This window comes from Atractosteus spatula, chromosome 10 (genome assembly GCF_055471065.1).
Source record: "Atractosteus spatula isolate fAtrSpa1 chromosome 10, fAtrSpa1.hap1, whole genome shotgun sequence".
Taxonomy (NCBI): Eukaryota; Metazoa; Chordata; class Actinopteri; order Semionotiformes; family Lepisosteidae; genus Atractosteus; species Atractosteus spatula.
Window position 1 is genome coordinate 19,172,778 of NC_142715.1, and position 12,302 is coordinate 19,185,079.

General features: G+C 49.9%; 1 non-coding gene and 2 pseudogenes across 1 annotated transcript; 2 read left to right on the forward strand and 1 right to left on the reverse strand.

Moving 5' to 3' along the window:
• The first annotated feature begins 554 nt into the window (after positions 1 to 554).
• Positions 555 to 718, forward strand: LOC148825649 (U1 spliceosomal RNA). Its single transcript, XR_016092418.1, has one exon. It is a non-coding gene; the product is annotated as a U1 spliceosomal RNA (small nuclear RNA).
• Positions 719 to 2,114: 1,396 nt separating this feature from the next.
• LOC148825650 (5S ribosomal RNA) lies at positions 2,115 to 2,233 on the forward strand (annotated as a pseudogene).
• Positions 2,234 to 2,856: 623 nt separating this feature from the next.
• LOC148825651 (U1 spliceosomal RNA) lies at positions 2,857 to 2,993 on the reverse strand (annotated as a pseudogene).
• Between the last annotated feature and the right edge of the window lie 9,309 nt (positions 2,994 to 12,302).

Here is a 12,302-nt window from a genome sequence, read left to right on the forward strand (position 1 = left end):
CTGCGGCGAGGAGGAGACTGTGACCCATCTCCTGTGGTCCTGCTTTTTTGCTAAGGCCTTCTGGGCACAGTTTGAAGATTGGTTGCAAGCTCTCTCACTCCAATTTACCCTGACCGCTGCTTTCGTCATATACGGCATCTCTCCTGTCAAACTTCCTCCTGACGTGTTTGACAGGATCTGGGCCGTGGTGAACAGTGGGAAAGACGCCCTGTGGAGAGTGAGGAACATGGGGCTGTTCAAAGGCATCGAGGTCCCAGTCAAGGCAGCAGGGAGCCTGGCCCTGTTCATCACCCGAGAGAACTATTACTTCAGAGATCTGTGGAGAGAAGGGAGGGAGGAAGCAGAAAATCTGTGGGAAATAGAGAGCATAGGTCAATATCTCAAGAAACTGTGAAAAACATTATCATGTTTAAGTAAAGTATGTGATTTGCACCAGAAAAAAAGAAAACTGTTGCTATGTAACTGGTACCGTGTCAATATGTAATGAGATGTGATCATATATACTGTTTTAAGTATGTATATTAATGTAAACCTTTCTAATTTGTGATGTCCTGAATTTTTTTATGAAAAGAAAATAAAGTTCTTAAAAAATCGGTTCACCCAGGGGGAGGCTCGGCCATTGCACTCCGGATGTGCTGACCCCTGCGAATTCCCCAAATGTGGGAATCTCGACTGCATAATTTCTGGTAGTGGGGGACTGCGTTCGCGCTCTCCCCTGATGTGCTTGGTCCAATATCGGATAAGGAAAAGTTACGACACCACGTGCGATAGGATCCCAGTTCGAAAGGAGTCGATGCCACTGCTGGTTCCCGGTTTCTTTTAGTTAGAGGTCCGGAGAAGCATTACAAGCTGGTTCCACTACTCCTTCCGGACATTCATTCCCTTTTCAAAGTCAGTCGTTTTGCTGTAGTCTGCATTATTTAGGCTGATTATCGAGGTTAGCCTTTATTTGGTCATGGGGGCCTCGGTACTGTATGCTAATTCTCAAGACAGTTTCACCCGTTTTCTGATTGCTAGGTTCTGTACCAGTGCAGACATGTCAAACAGTGAATGGCTGTACCTCTATTGTATCCGTGCTCAATGAATGAAATCAGTAATAAATGAATATATGTATAGTTATACGAAAAACAAGTGGTTTATCGACTCATCTTCATTTGCAGATTTAGAGGCAGCTTCGATATTCGTTTTACAAATGGGTTTTTTTTTATATGGGTCACACACATGCCATAGCAACAAAACATCTCTAGAGATGAGGCTATAGATCACCTTTCCATCCTCCAGGTTTTCCTCCCTACTGGGACCAGTAGGGAGCGCTCACCCTGCGGTCTGTGTGGCTTTCTTATGCCCCAGCATCCTGATGGCGACACTCTGCTGCACAAACAGGCGCCGTCCTTCGGGGGAGGCGTAAAACCGAGGTCCCGACCCTCCTTGGCCATTAAGAAATCCCAGGGCGTCTCTCAAAATGAGACGCCGCGGGTGTCACTCTGGTGTTAGTGTTCCCCTTTACCAATCAGTCGGGGTCTCCTCCTAATCCCCGTCTCATATGTAACAATCAATGACGAGGCCCCCCTGTCCCGCGATATTGTACTTGTCTCCTGGCCGCTGGCTGGCGCCGTGAGATTTAGCACTCGCGCAAGAGATCGGGGGCAGAGCGCGAACGCGGTCTCCCGCCCCCCACAAAGTGTGCGCTCCAGGTTCCCTCTCAGGGCTCTGCAACACAGCGGAAAGGCAGCGAGAAGGAGCCTCTTGCTCTGACGCCGCAAGGCCACAAGAGGGCGGAGGTGCCGCGCGCCCGGCCGACGTGTTGGACTGGTGCGCTTTATGTGCTGAAATAAACACACGACAGCCCAGAAATGTTTTGAGTGCTGTGCATTGGAGGTTTTTGTCTTGTGAAGACTTGCCTTGTGCTCCTCCGAGCAGTTTGTTTGTTCTCCTCCAGTGCGGGACAAGTCAACACAAGGGAGCACATTCGCCAACATCCAGGTACACAATGCGATTTGGAAAGAAGCTCCTTTCCAAAGAGCTGCACATGAACGATCCTTCAGTCCCGCTCGGGGGGCGCGGAGCCCCAGCCACACACAGCTTCAAGTAGCGAGTCAGGCACCGTGGCTTTCGCTTGCGGCCACACCACCCTGAATGTTCCCGATCTTGTCTCATCTTGGAAGCTAAGCAGGGTTGGGCCTGGTTAGTACTTGGATGGGAGACTGCCTGGGAATACCAGGTTCTGCAAGCTTTTGCTCTCTCGGCCAGCAGGGGTCGCCGTTGGTACCGTAGGTTTTGGGAGGAAAACCTGGAGGATGGAAAGGTGATCTATAGCCTCATCTCTAGAGATGTTTTGTTGCTATGGCATGTGTGTGACCCATATAAAAAAAAACCCATTTGTAAAACGAATATCGAAGCTGCCTCTAAATCTGCAAATGAAGATGAGTCGATAAACCACTTGTTTTTCGTATAACTATACATATATTCATTTATTACTGATTTCATTCATTGAGCACGGATACAATAGAGGTACAGCCATTCACTGTTTGACATGTCTGCACTGGTACAGAACCTAGCAATCAGAAAACGGGTGAAACTGTCTTGAGAATTAGCATACAGTACCGAGGCTTTCATGACCAAATAAAGGCTAACCTCGATAATCAGCCTAAATAATGCAGACTACAGCAAAATGACTGACTTTGAAAAGGGAACGAATGTCCGGAAGGAGTAGCGTAACCAACTTGAAATGCTTCTCCGGACCTCTAACTAAAAGAAACCGGAAACCAGCAGTGGCATCGACTCCTTTCGAACTGGGATCCTATCGCAGCTCGTGGTGTCATAACTCTTCCGTATCTGATATTGGACCAAGCACATCAGGGGAGAGCGCGAACGCAGTCCCCCACTACCAGAAATTATGCAGTCGAGACTCCCACATTTGGGGAATTCGCTGTGGTCAGCACAGCTGGAGTGCAATGTCCGAGCCTCGCTCTGGGTGAACCGATTTCAATTTTTAAGAACTTTATTTTCTTTTCACAAAAAAGTACAGGACATCACAATTTAGAAAGCTTTACATTAATATACATACTTAAAACAGTATATATGATCACATCTCATTACATTTTGACACGGTACCAGTTACATAGCAACAATTTCTTTTTTTCTGGTGCAAATCACATTCTTTACTTAAACATGATAATGTTTTTCACAGTTTCTTGAGATATTGACCTATGCTCTCTATTTCCCACAGATTTTCTGCTTCCTCCCTCCCTTCTCTCCACAGATCTCTGAGGTAATAGTTCTCTCGGGTGATGAACAGGGCCAGGCTACCTGCTGCCTTGACTGGGACCTCGATGCCTTTGAACAGCCCCATGTTCCTCACTCTCCACAGGGCGTCTTTCCCACTGTTCACCACGGCCCAGATCCTGTCAAACACGTCAGGAGGAAGTTTGACAGGAGAGATGCCGTATATGACGAAAGCAGCGGTCAGGGTAAATTGGGGCGAGAGAGCTTGCAACCAATCTTCAAACTGTGCCCAGAAGGCCTTAGCAAAAAAGCAGGACCACAGGAGATGGGTCACAGTCTCCTCCTCGCCGCAGCCCACCCTAACGCAGCGAGGGCTGGGGGTGAGGCCCCTACGGTACAAGAAAGTTCGTACCGGTAAGCACTGGTGGACGACACTCCAGGCTAAATCTCTGTGAATGTTGCACAGAAACTTAGAGGATGTGTGTTTCCACACCTTCCTTGTTTGGGCTGATGTTAAAATGCCCACAGGGGTCTGCCTATTGTTCTGGGGTGCAACGAAATCTTCCAGTTTTTGGACGCTGACATCTCGGAGGGGAATATGGCCAATTGGGTGAGATCATAGAAAACTTTTAACTGTCCCATAAATTGCAGGGCATGTGTCAGAGAGTGGGACATCCAGCTTGGGTCTGACACCCCACACTCTGAACACCTCCCTACCTATCCAGAGCCTGGAAAAATAAGTCCAGGTACGCGCTGCAGGTGCTGTTGCAAAGCCTCTCAGCACAGAGGCCAGGAAAATGCACAGCAGCTTCGTAGCAATATCTGGGACAGACTTCCCCCCTGAGGGTAGCGGCCTGTACATTATTTCCCTTCTGAGTCTTTCCTGCTTCCCACCCCATAGAAATTGAAACATCAATCTCCTCAGCACCGCCGCAACACGGTGTGGGATTGGGAAGGTAGAAGCCAGAAAATTCAAGACAGGCAAGAGCTCAGCTTTGATGACCAGCACCTTCCCTGTCATGGTGAGGTCTCGGTCCTTCCATTGCATCAGTTTTTTGTTTAAGATTGGCAATTTGTTCTGCCAATTTACTGTTCCCATCTCTTCTCCAAAATACACCCCCAGGACCTTAATTCTCTTCTCTTGCAGCCTGAGATCATGTCCTTCTTTTGGCTCCCTCCAGTTCTGATAAAAAATCTCACTCTTAGATTTGTTAATTTTTGCAGAGGAAGCCAAAGAGAAACGATCACAGCACTGCAGAGCTCTGCAAATTGAGGCATTGTCAGAGAGGAGCAGGGTGACGTCATCCATGTATAGAGATGTCTTTACCGCTCCTCCCCCACTTCCAGGCACTGGTATCCCATTAATGGCCTGATCCTGGCGCAAGGCACAGGCTAAGGGCTCCATAGCCAAAACGAATAACAAGGGGGATAATGGGCAGCCCTGCCTCACCCCTGAACAGACTTCAAAGGGGCGTGATCTATTGCCATTAACCATTACTCTGCTGTTGCTACCTGTGTACAGCAGGTTAATCCACTTTCTCATGATGGGGCCAAACTTCATGTGCTCAAGTACCGATGTTAAGTACTGCCGGTTTAGGCGGTCAAAGGCCTTTTCTAGGTCTACACCTAAAATGCACAGAGGGAGGGAGCGATCCTCCGAGTACAGACAGACATCCCTCAACAAGGCCAGGTTGTCGCTCATCAGGCGTCCTGCTATCCCACAAGTCTGTTCTTTCCCTACCAGTGAGGCCACTACATTTTGTAGGCGCAGGAAAAGGGCTTTGGACAGGATCTTAGTGTCCACGCCTAACAGGCTGAGGGGTCTCCAGTTCTTTATGTCATTCTTTGCTCCTTTCTTAAACAAGAGAGAGATAGTGCCTTCTCTTAAGGAGTCAGGCAGCAATTCTGTCTTATAGCTTTCCTCGAATAGGAGCAGTAGCGGATCCTGAAGCAGATCCCAAAAGGTGCAATGAAATTCTTTAGGGAGCCCGTCAGCACCCGGAGTTTTCCCCTTCTGTAAGCTCTCCATAGCCTGTCTCAGCTCTTCTACTGTCAAATCCCTCTCAAGTACTTCCCTATCTTCTTCACTCAAAACGTTTTCTAGCTTTGAGGTGAAAAAATGAATTTCTTCATCCTTTACCTCTGTAGAGCTGTAAAGTCTTGAGTAGAAGGCCTCGGTGCAGGAGAGGATAGCACTCGGCTCTGTTCTCTCTCGTCCCTCCTCATCAACTACACTTTCCATGACAGACTTGGAGCCTACCACTTTCCTGAAAAAGAAGCGAGTACACTTCTCATTTTCTTCCAAGAACTGCACTCTGCTTCTTAACAGCACTCCTCGACTACTTTCTTCGGCTATGCTCCGGATGTCCTTTTTTAAAAGGGTGATATCCTCGAGCACATCGAAGCCACTGTGCAGCATCGTGTAGAGACGCTGCACCTGCCTCTGTTTCCTGGCGAGCACTCCTCTCCGTCTGGCAGCAGCCTTCCTTCCCTCAGCCATGAAAAAGGCCTTTGTCCTCACCTTCACCTCCTCCCACCACTCTCCTACTGACCCGTACAGACACTGCAAGGACAGCCACTGTGATAGTTTCTCCTTGTAGCGGGATACTACCCCCTCGTTCTCTAGCAGCTTTGTGTTGAGTTTCCAGAGGCCTGGGCCAAAGACAGTCCCACCCTGGAGTTCCACTCTACACCCTAAAGCCTGATGATCTGAGAAGAAGACAGGCTGAAGAGTGACCCCAACAACTTTCACTCTCACTGAGACAAAGCAATAGTCAATTCTGGAGCTGCTATTCCTCCCTGACCATGTATATCCTGCTGTTGTGGGATATATACATCTATATGTGTCTGAGAGTTTAAAGTCTTGAACTAAGTTTTGCAGGGCCAGTGAGCTGGAATCCAATTTTATCGGAGAGCTAGACTGCCTGTCTGTGTGCTCTAAGATACAATTAAAATCCCCTCCCACTATCACGTCTGTGCTACATAACAATAGGGGAGAGAGTGCCTTGAGTAGCTCCACCCTTCCTCCCACGTCAGTAGGACAATACACATTGATTAGCCGCAGGTTAACGGTCCCCCATTCCACATCCACACACAGCAACCTGCCATCTATGACCCTCTGAATACTTTTCAATTTGAAAGCCCATCCTTTGAAAAGAATGGCCACGCCAGAGGCTCTGTTGTTATTGTCCCCTGACCAAACAGAAGGCCCTTTATCCCACCTATCTTCAAAGCTTTTATACCTCTCTTGATAGGCTAAAGCACACTCCTGCAACATCAACACATCTCCCTCTCTCTGCTGGGGGTAATCAAAGACAGACTGACATTTAACTCTGTCATTGATACCTCTGGTGTTAAGAGAAATTATGTTTAGAGCCATATTACATAAGAAAGTGGAACCGGTCTTTACAAAACACATTTCTCTTCTGTCTCACCTGTTACCTTCTTCTTTTTCTTTTTCTTCTTACCAATTTCCTGCCAGCCATCCTCTGAATGAGCCTTCATCAGGGTGGCAGCAGTAAAAGCGTTCACAGAGTCCATTTCAAGGAAGGGGGTAGAGGGAGGGGTGGAGGGGTTCCAGCTGTCCCCATCGCCATGCTCTCCTTCCTCCTCGCTCGGGGAGAAAACAGAGTCATTTTTCCTTTTCCTCACGTCCAGCTCCTGGGAGCACTGAGGGGAAAGGGGTGCAGCCGATGCACCAGTCTCCTCTTCCCCCTCACCCACCAGCTGCTGCAGATCCTCCGTGATGGACTGGATGGAGGAGAGGAGGGCATCTGTAGCACTTGCAGAGTCTGGGAAAAGCAGCTCCGCTGAATCCTGGTTATCCTCGCTGGACCCGCTCCACCGGGGGGCCCCACACTGGCCCTCGTTCTGAGGAGCAGGAGTGGGGGAGGGGTCCTCACTGTTCTCGGGGGTTTTCAAACCCTCGTGCTTGTCTGGTGCAGTCTGCGGTTGTGGGGGCGTAGTGGATCTTTCTTCCACCGGCCCCGGAGCCACAGCAGGACTGATCCTGGCTGGAGGCTGAGAGTCTTTGTCCAACAAGGGTTCTTTGTTTGACTTGTTGTTTGCTTTGGCTTTTCGGGACGGTTTGGCTGAAACAAGCACTGCCTCATCCTTTCTCATTTTGAGTTTATTGGCGTAGGCGTGAGGGCAGTTCTTAAAAACGTGTCCTTGCGAGCCACATAAATTGCACTTTGGCAGCATTGAACAGTCAGAGGCTAAATGTCCCTGTTTGCCACAGGTCTTGCAGCATTTCACAGTGCAGGACGATGCCAGGTGTCCCACAGCACCACAGCGCCGACACACCTTTGGTTCTCCCACATAAAAAACATAGCCATTGCAGGCGCCCAGCCGGATTGTAGAGGGCAGGTGCCTTAAGCCTCCATTTACATTGTCCGGTAGCAAGCGAACCTCGAATTTCCTTGCTCCTGTTTTTATACCGTCAACATCTCTAACCTCAGTTCCATGGTGGACGGTGCAGTACTGGTTAAGCCAGGTGTGAATGTCCTCCGTCTTTGCCAGTTCCGAGAACATAACAACATGCACGGTTTTCCTCTCTCTCTGTGTCAAAGGCTGCAAGTTGATCTTCTCAAGAGCAGGAACTTTCCCTCTTTTTGCCTCAAACACATCCACACATTGTTCAAACAGAGGATAGGTAGCAAATACAACCTCAAATGCTTTCTGACCTGGGAGAGCGAAGATGAAATCCAAGTGCCGAGGTTCAATGCCAAGTTCCTTCTGCAACACTTTTCTGCTGAACTGCATACGATCCATGAAGAGGTCATCCAAAAGCTCAAAACGCACAGCATTCTTGCGGGATCCAAAAGTTGCTATTTCGTAAACTGCAAAACAAACACTGCTTCCACAAAACAAGAAAACAATCCAACAACTCCACCTACAGGCTGATCAAGGTATCTCCCCTGCCAGGTAAGTATGAGCTGTACAAGCCCCTGCAAGCGGCCCGCACCCACAGCACAAAGCGCGCAGCCTAGGCCAGCTCCTCGCCCCGCACACCACCGCCTCCTGCTGGGCCCACTCTTTCGCACACTCACACGCCACACTAACACTCAAAAGGGTGGGCAAAACGAGAAAACGAGCGCGCCGTTTCCTACACATCTGCAGTCGCCAATGCGCATTCGCAGCATGTCCCGGGACGCAATTCGGCCTCATTTGCATAACACCAGACCGGCAGATCGCTACGCAAGCTCGCGTCGTGCGCCTGCCACACACCGAACAAACACCGGAGCCTTTTCAGCAATTTCCAAAAAACGGGCCTGCTAGCCTGCCCACAAGGTTTGTCTCTTACCCACTCTCCAGAGCCTGCTGCCTTCTGTGCTGTTCTCTCGGCACCGCTGCAGCGCACACAACTCCTGTAGCGCGGGGAGAAAGTTTCCACGCTCCACCGCAGGGAAGGCTCGCTCCGTGCGCACACGTCCTTTCAATGCCAGTTCAACAAGTGCTCCGCATTAGCAGCGTCGGGGCTCCGGCGTGTCGCACCGCACCTCACCCCGCACAGCCCCCTCCTTCAATGTCTGGTGCTGGGCATGCCCCGCTCTCCTCCACCTTATCTTATCGCGTGTGACCACCGACAATGGCCACAATGCCGGGGAATGGCACCTGTAAAGTGTTAATTGGGGCACAGGAACAGCCCGTCTCGTCTCGGGGGCCGGCTTCAAAGACAATACAGCAAACACAGCGGGGTGGGGGAAGTAGACGACACGACACATGCAGGTACATTCAGCTCCGGCGGGAACGAGTCATTTGTCGGCCTTTTCAAGTGCAGGTGTGAGCCTAGCCGGCACCCGGATGGGAGATTCCCCCCGGAAAAGCTCAGGTTGCTGCTGCTCCTGCAAGAGGTGTTACTGGGACCAGTACGGAGCACTCACCCTGCGGTCCATGTGGCTTTCTTATGCCCCAGCATCCTGATGGTGACACTCTACTGCGCAAACAGGCGCCGTCCTTCGGGGGAGGCGGAAAACTGAGGTCCCGACCCTCCTTGTGTCAGTGTCTCAGGGAGAGGATGTGCACTGTGAGACTGACAGGGCTGTCTGGGAGAAGCTCCTCCTACAGGTCTAGGCACAGAAGAGCTTCACCAACAGAGTCACACAGCGAATGTGATAACCGCTACACTACGGAAACATGCAGGGGCTGCTGCTGGTGTCTTGCTTGCGTTTTGGGCTGTGAAAGAGAACGATGGGAACTCGTGCCCAGTGGCCAAGCACTGAGCTTCGCCAAAGCTATTCAGCTGCTTCCAGTATTTATGTTGGAGTGCGCTGATTGACCGCGCTCTCACACCAGAGCCCAGCATGCCTGTCATGGACGGAGCAGGAAAGGCGGCCCCACATTCTACAGCCCTCTCCACACAATCGACAAAATCGGGCTACTGAACTGGAGAAAATCTCCACTCCAGAAAGTGCAAATATCATCTTAGAGAGTATAAATCCTATTGCCGAAGGTCAACACTGTCTACCAGAGTCACCCCTCCCACCTCCTGCAGGTTTCCGAGCTGCAGCGATGATCAGTTCGGCTCACACGCGAGAGGTCCTCGGTTGAAAACATGCGCCCCCTCTTCTCATACGTTTTGCACATGATCGAGTGGTTTAAATACGGCTCCTTCGTACACGGTGCTGATCTTTTGGAAAGCAGGAGGCAAAACTGACACGTTCTCATACAAGGAGCTGAAACCAGGCCACCTGGGTGAAGATCAGGTATCGTAACCGCTAGACCATATGGGAGCATACAGCCATGTTGTGCGTGCGTCATGTAAGCAAACTGTAATTGCTGCCTTCATGACCTGCTTGGTGGAGAAAACACACAAGAGAGTTGGCACTCAGAGTGTCGAAGGGTCGATGTATACTAGGGCTCAGTTGAAATGCAACGTCAGGACTTTTCCGACTAGTGTCACACGAAGAGAGTACATCCTTTCCCACCCCCCTGTTTCTGTCTCGGTAACTCGCTGTGATCGTATTGTGGCCAGTATTTTGTGTTGTGGCCGCAACAACCCCGGTTCGATTCCGGGTCCTGGCAGAATAGGAGGAGTACTGCCTGACTGGATGGTTGATGAATGACAGAGGCCACTCCGACCTCTTCTTGGTTTTCTTCAATGACTTACTAAGGATCTTCTTCACATTCGCCCATGCAGGGGAAGCCAGTTACACCAAAGCAAATGCAGGAAAGTGCATTTCAAGCAGAGACCAGGAGGGACTTGTTTACACCGAGAGTGGTCGGAGAATGGAACAATCCGCCCAGCCCTGTTGCTGGAGCCGATTCTTGATGAGACTTTCGGCTCACTAAGAGGCCCCCGCTGGATGCTAATCTTTCTTTTGTTCTCGCAGGTGCTGCGCTGCTTTTGAGCCGACAGAGCTCTTCCTGGTCTGTCGGCACAGCCCAATTGCAAATGATCGGCTCCGCGTACAGAAGTACGTGCGTTTGGTACAAGAGTGCATGAAGGCACCGGAAATACATTGGGAACAAATGACCGGTGGCTCAAGTCCTCTGTGAAGTACGGGAGCGTGCAAAAAGAGGCTGTTTTTTTCCACCTGGTCTCCCAACTGAGCTATTTCGGCGGTGCACACAGCCCACAGCCACCTGCTCCAGCCTTCCTGTGTTGCGGCATGAGCACACCAAGAGGAGCGGGAGAGTGTTGCAGGAACGTCACTCAGAAGGAAAGCCACCCAGCTGCGCCCTCTGAGCTCTGTCCAGCGCATCTTGCTCATGTGGACTCCTGCCTGCGACAGGCAGGAAACAATTAGCAAGAACAGAACAACACCCCACGGGTGTCTCATGACCACACCTTAGGTTGTGACACGTGCAGGTGTGAGGGGTTGCCAGGCCAGATTGGACCAGAACTTGGGCGGAGGGGGGGTGGGAAAGCAGACAAAGAGGTGACACTTCAAAGTCTGCACGATCACAGCTCTCCGACGCCCCAGGCTTCCGCTCAATAAGCTACTGGATACACCTGCCCCTCCTCACACAGACCGTGGAAAACCTCCGAGTGGCAGGGCACTCTCTTACTCCCAGGAGCCCTTGGACACGACGCACAGACAGAGCGACGGGAGCCACCGCCTGCCACACGGCTCCAGGTAGGACTCCACTCCGCAGGAGCCGCAGAGCAGAGCAGAGCAGAGCAGAGCGGAGCAGAGCGGAGCAGGGGAGATGGGGGCTGCTTAGACTCGAGCTGTTGTTGCTGCGGACGCTCTCTTTTCTTTTCTCGGGGTAAGAGTGAATGTTGAGTAGCCCTTAGAAATGAAGCAGAACACTTCAACGGTACTGGTGTGTGTGTGCGCGCGCCCTGCTGATTCTGGGAGACAGATCGAACCTGGGCTTAAAGAGAGGGGGCTTAGCCGTCTTATATTTGCTAGTTCTGCTTCTACCTCCTTAGAGGATCAGACTGCCTTTCACTGTGTCTTCTTTCACAGGATTGTGCACCTTTTCATTGCTCTCGCTTTCAGAGCCTCTGCACGGCACACGACTCGACATAAGGACACGCGTTGAAGTAAAAGCAGGAAGCACTCACAAGTACACTATAAATAACACAAATACAAATACCAATAATATTGCAACAGTAACACTATCACTAAGACTTACACTATCATCCTCTCTAACACTGACACAAAATACTACTACACTAATAATACTAATAATAACAGTAATGCTATCACTAAAACTAACATGACTACTAGTGTAAATAATCTAACCTTATCTCTGTAATTATCACTAATATTAACAGGAATACTAGCATTAAAACAATCAATAGCACTATCATCATTAATACTCACATGAAAACTATCATTAATATTAAAACTACCGATTGTACTCACACTAATTTTAACATGAAGACACTAATATTAGTATTAGTTGCTGTCCATGACGTCACACCGCTCTTTGTGACGAAGGCGAGACACCTAGCAGTGGCCAGTGACGTGGCGCCTGTTACTGTGGTTACCATACTGATGATTTGTAAACAGTGGGAAAATGCATTTAAACTGTTACCTACACAAATTTATCAACTTGGAACATAATTTTTAAGTTCTAGCATACAATTCCTAAACAATCATTTGAATAATAGTTCTTTCATT